Source organism: Podarcis cretensis (assembly GCF_951804945.1).
Source record: "Podarcis cretensis genome assembly, chromosome: 17".
Taxonomy (NCBI): Eukaryota; Metazoa; Chordata; class Lepidosauria; order Squamata; family Lacertidae; genus Podarcis; species Podarcis cretensis.
Genome location: NC_137187.1, coordinates 24019438 through 24025462, shown reverse-complemented (window position 1 = coordinate 24025462; position 6025 = coordinate 24019438). Strand labels below are relative to the sequence as shown.

General features: G+C 45.4%; 1 pseudogene across 1 annotated transcript; it reads right to left on the bottom strand.

Annotated features, from left to right (window-relative positions):
- Window positions 1-2801: 2801 nt before the first annotated feature.
- Window positions 2802-4343, bottom strand: LOC307206146 (transmembrane protein 138 pseudogene; annotated as a pseudogene). The gene has a single exon. The product of its transcript is annotated as a transmembrane protein 138 pseudogene (transcript).
- Between the last annotated feature and the right edge of the window lie 1682 nt (window positions 4344-6025).

Sequence of the window (6025 nt, the reverse complement as noted above, 5' to 3'; positions counted from 1 at the left end):
GACCTAAACAGTGCGACGGTAAAACAATTAAACAATAATAGTATAAGAGAATATAAAAGAGTAAACTAATTAAAACGAGGCGGCAAGACAGACAGCCAATAGTCTTTAGTGTCCTTAAGGTGCAGTTTTAAGGTCTTGGAGGGCTAAAGACTAGTAAAAAAGCTTAGTTGAAGTCAGAGATTCTGATTAGGTTGCTACCTCCGTCGCCATCTTTAATGGCGGATTTAATAAGTGGCATATTTCTTGGCATATTTCTGGAGGCTAGGTGTGGCAATTATCCTTTCCCTCTCTCAAATCCTGAAAGCAGTTGTTTGGAGAAACTGTCAGTCAATCTTCAGTTCTTTATCCATTGAAAAAAAGAGAAAGCTTTGAGCACACGCTGGATGAGACCAAAGCCTACCTCAGGTGAACCATGAGAGCTTTGCAGAATACATTCTCATCGCGATGTGGGGGAGAAAGACAGTAGAAATAACTGGGCAGTAAAAGGAAACCATGGCTGCTCCAGAACTCACGCCAAATCCTATGGAAGTGCATTCCAGAGCAGCCCCACCAGGGTTTCCCGTCAGCAAATTGAAGCAGCAGCTCAGATCAAACTTCTCAAATGGAACTCTACAAAGTGGGTGGGCGAAAACCTCCTTGAGCTTCCGAAAGAAAGTGTGTGGTATAGGTGCAATAATGAACTTTCACACCTATCTTTGTGGGTGCCCTTTGTGGGACTGCGTGCAGCACCCCCGAGCCACATGGGACTCACCAGCTGGGTGGCCTCCCTGTCGCCTTAGTTGTTCGGGGTTCCCGACAAACCCCAGTTAAACCTATCAGTGGCTTGCTTGGAGGCGGAGCCAGCCTAGGGGACCTGAATGGGCAGGCTTCCCATTGGTCCGCTTTGATGTATAAATAGGGGGTGAAGCCATCAGCAAGCATGCAGTCGGCTCCGGAGCTTCATGGAGAAGGGAAGATCTATGGATTCCTGCTTCGACTACGTTGGGGCCCCATCACTTCCTCTTCCACGGCTCCTTCTCCCCATTGCGCTCCTTGCAAGGAGCTGTGACACCTTCCTTACCCCCGTTCTTCAACACAGCCTCCCTTTCTCCATTTCCCATGGTGATTGTTGTGCCGCTGGGTGTGTTCTTGCGCCGGATCACACAACCTTCCTTTCCCCCTTCACCACCTCGGCCAGGGAGCTGGTGAGGGGGGCTCGCGTGGCCTCCTTCACCTACGTACTCAGCTTAGGGGAGGGAAAGCTTCGGCATCCTGGATGGCTGCCATTTTCCATGCTCCCGGCAGCCTTTTCCGCCTTTGCCACCACCTCAGCCTGGGGGGAGGCCTCGGTTGGCAGGCCATTGTAATATCACCTGATTCTGTATGCAGAGTCACTGACTTGTAGTACCAAAAAGCATAGATAATAGAATTGCAGAGTTGGAATATTGAAGAGGAAAGGCATCAACTGAGGTTTTGTTCGGGTCCAAAATGATCTACAGGAAGTAAAAACATTTGTTCCTGATGTTTCACAGATATAATAGCATCTTATTACTTGAAGGTTTGACATATCATGCTCAGAATTGCATCTTCCTGTGGATTCTGGTCAGGGGTTCTGGAGCATGTGAAGAGTGAATCTAGACAGCATAATCATGACCCCGCCTTCATTATACACATCATAGCATCTACACAGCATTTTATATAAAAAATAATAATTGGACATTCAGCTATAGTTAGTTCACCATAAGCTTTCTCCCAGGGGTCAGCAAACGTTTTCAGCAGGGGGCCGGTCCACTGTCCCTCAGACCACTGTCCCTCAGACCGGACTATATTTTGAAAAAAAAATTAATGAACAAATTCCTATGCCCCACAAATAACCCAGAGATGCATTTTAAATAAAAGCACATGTCAGGGGCTCAGGAGCAGAGGCACAGGGAAGAGAGGAGATGGAGAGCGAAGGGGAAGAATCCGAGGGGAGCGTAGGAGAAGAGGACAGTGGACCGAGGGATTCCATGAGCCTCTCCAGCGAATCGGAAGATTCACAGAAGGGGGCTCCAGTGGCCAGGGGTAGGGGGTTCCCAAGGGGAACGCCCCAGGAGCAAGGGGGCAGCAGGGACTCCCAGAGCAGTAGTTGGAAATCAGGACCAGCTTCCCCACCAGAGCAGAGTGGGGGGGAAGAGTCCCAAGGATCGGGGCCAGTGCATTCCCCACCAGGGAGAGAAGATGAGGCAGGGCTGACCACGCCTCCATCAGAAAGTCGGACAACGGAGGGGAGGTCAGATCCGGCAAGTATCCCGGAAGAGGGAAGCAGTGACCGAAGTAGTGTAACGGTTAGGAGAAAGGTCACTGGGTTGGCGCGAGAGGCAAGTTCAAATGTACAGGAGCGCGGGACAGCAGAGAATGAGGATTGGGAACCGGGTCCTAAAGCCCGCAGGAGGCAGGGGGAGGAGCTAAGCGACTCAGCGTCGGAAGAGTCCAGAAAGGGCAATGCCCCAGCGGGCAGGAGGACCCAGAAGAGGAGAGAGCAGCGGAAAAGGTGGAGCAGGGCTAGGATCTTAAACTGGTGTCAGAGGGGAGGAGACTCAGACGGGACTTCGCCGATCTAGGGTTTAAGATGTAGGGCTGCGCGCTGCGGCTTTGAAATGGAAATTGAACTTCAATAAAGACTTTTGTACATTACGACAGCCTAGCGTTGGTCCTCTGTGAGCTGGGACCTAGAGGCAGCTCTGACAGCACACATTCTACTCATGTAAAAACACCAGGCAGGCCTCACAAACAACCCAGAGATGCATTCTTCTTCTATGAGAAAAATTAAGTGACTCACGTAAATGTAAACTAAGCTTTAATAATGAAGAAAGCTGTAACAAAATAACATGTTGAGAGAAGCTAAATACAACATGAGGCAAACCTGAGGCAAGAAGAGGCAGTTGTTCCCTCTTAACTGACATTCTTAACTGAACATATGAATGAAAATGCAATTACAAAAGGAGAATCTTAACAAGTCAGTGAGAGTACATTTGCTCAGGCTGAATCCTGCAAAGCCAAACCATAGTCTTTGTGCCTTGTCACACTGTCAGAGGTACTAGTGAAGGCAGGAATCCTTTTCTGTCACAGGGGAGCTTGGGACAAGGAAGTATTCTCAAGGAGGATAAGGCAGCATTGCTACTCAGTGGGGGTTCTCAGCCAGATCTGTTTGGCGCTTCAAATCGTTCCTCAGTAAGGCTGCAGCCGCATCCAGAGTGCAGTTTGCTGAACTGATTGTGGAGAGTTTGGAGACTAGGCTACTCATCAATGTAACTGCTCTTTTGTGGATACCCTGCTTGCCACTATATGCTTCTCAATGTGCACAAACGTAGGAAAGGGATGAAGTCATTTGACCACGTGAGATTTAGAACTTGACTGCAGGAGACAAATTGTAGCGGGAGGAGGGGCAATTGCAAGACACTGATAAAATCTCTGTGGACATTCTAGCAAGCTGGCCTCAGCGCCAAATGATCCAGAAGCAGCTGTCAACGGCGCGCTTGTGCAAACTCTTTCCGTAGCCAAAGAGAGTCCTGGTAGAAACGCGGATCTCCCAAGTGCAGAGCCGTCCTCTTATAGAGGTAGTAGTATAGCACAGCCACCGTTCTCTGGAAAACAAAGAGAGTCTGCAGCCCATCTGTCCACACAAAATAGTTGGGATTTTTCCAGCGGAGGTTCATGACCCAGATGTGGAAGGAAATGCTCAAGGCAAGGTATGCTGCTGACAGGACAATGGTCCCTTTAAATTTCTGGAACAGAAGATTAACCAGGCCAGCCTGGAAGACGAAGGTATTGAAGAACATGAGGAAGATGATGATGACGTTGAAGAGAATGGCAATATCCTGAATGATGAAAAGCACAAGCTGGATGACGGGCGCCATGCGCAGCAGCTCCGAGAAGGAGTTGACAAAGAGGTCATAGAACAGCAGTAGGAACTGCAAGGAAAGGACCAGGTTATAGTTGCTGGTTTGGAGCATCTTCTCAGTGCCTGCATCCCAGATGAGAGGGACACCTCATGCTCACACAACAGAGGGATACAAGCTTTTTCCTCCAGCACAATCACTCATAGCTCCCTTTGGGCAGAGACCTCAAACCTTATCTTGTTGGTGATCAAGGTTTCGATCCAGGTCTGCAGTGCCAAGACATGCGCACTGGTTCTGTGGGCTCCCAAGTGCCCACGACCTCACGCTCCCCGTGTTAAGCAACGGGGCATGGCAGGTCGCCGAGAGAAAGGCCCATCGCCACTCCTGCTCGCGCTCTTTCCTCCTGGCCCTCACCTGGCACCGGCGCCGCCCATCCCCATGGAGACAGCACAGCCGTCTTAACTGAACATAACGGAACACCCACTGAAGGAAGGGGCTGAATCCAGAGCAAAACACAGAAGCCCCGCCCACCAGATACCCAGCACTCTACTATTCAAATCAGGCCCCAGTGTTGTTCTTAACGTTTCACAGGACTCCCATCATCAATCACACAAAAAACGGTTAGGTAAAATGTCATATAACTTAAGAAATCCTTTAAATTTTGTGTATCTGCATGAACCTCCTGCCTTCTAAATTGAATGGTTTTAAGCTCTTGTCTGTTGAGGAAATGCTTCGCTGTAAAGATGTAGAAGACATGTTGAGGTTCAGGCATCAGCTTTATGAAGAAATCCGTCTGTGGAAACTGAAAGGGGAATCTGATTTGTGAAAAGTGTATGGAAGTGTTAACATTTCTCCCCATTCTTTAATTTGAAGAGGATTGGTTGCTTTCAAGCTTGCGGAAACACAGAAGCAAGCAGTACACATACTTTTCCTCCCGTTTGTCATTCATTGAAGTAGAAATAATGAAACTGCATTAACAGTGTTATTGTAGCATAACGTTAATAATGCAAAAAATGCAGATAAACTATCGTTTTGATGAAAAAAATTAATGAAATATTTCACATCTGTAAAAACACAGAGGCAAATAGCTGTCTATTATTATTATTATTATTATTATTATTATTATTATTATTATTATTATTAATGTTTTTGTTTTTTTAATTCAAGTGGGGAACAGAACTTACTTATTAAAAGTTTTATTTTTTATTTTTTTTAAAGAAATATACTTTATTTGACAAACAACAATTACTAACACGACAATCCACCATACACAGCAATCCACCGTACCTAACAATACACGAAAATAGAATACATACAGCACGAATCCAAGATTTTATCAATGTCTATTTTATATAATGAAAGAAGAAAGAAGAGATGAAAAAAGAGAAGATGATTGAGGAAAGATAAAAAAACTGACTTCCGATTAAACTTGTTACTTATTTTGTTGTTTTACACACAGCATCATATTATTATTTTGTTTTCCTAGTCTATCCATGCTTAATCTCTCATTTATCTGAAAATATTGCAGCCAATCTGTCAAGTGTATCCTGATTTCTTCAGATTTTTTCAAGTTTAGTTAAATGTTGTGCAGAGGTCCAGTGAGTAGAAGTATTTGCCAAAGAATGAGATTCCAGCTGCATGTCTTGTTGAGATTTTTGCAGCACGACCTAGGTGCCTCAGGTAAGCTGGATATTTAAAAAGAAAAAAAAATCAATAAAGTTTGTAATGAAAATAAAGCATTTGCAAACTGCAGTTATGATCTTTAAAGGCATTGGTAATTTTTGTTTTAAATGTTGGTGCTTTGATTTTTAAAAATTGGGAAGTTGTGCCAGAAAAATGAAATGAGCTACATTCCCCTTTCTGCCACAGTTCTTTCGTTAGAAAGCAAGTTGCACTTTCTGAAACAGGGCATTCCTGGTCTCGTTGCCAGTAAAAGGTAATTGCTTCAGTGATGCTTCTCATTGAAGCCATTTTCTTATGCTGGCAACAAGTCCAGGAATGCCTTGTGCCTGTTTCAGGAAGTGCAGCTTGCTTTCTAACAAGATTTACATCCGATAGAAAGAACTTGTAGTACCTAAGTATACAGACTGTGCGTTTGTTGAATGCAATTTGTGGACACCCCTGCGGCATTGTGTTAATTATGAACCCATTAAAAATTGGTTTTT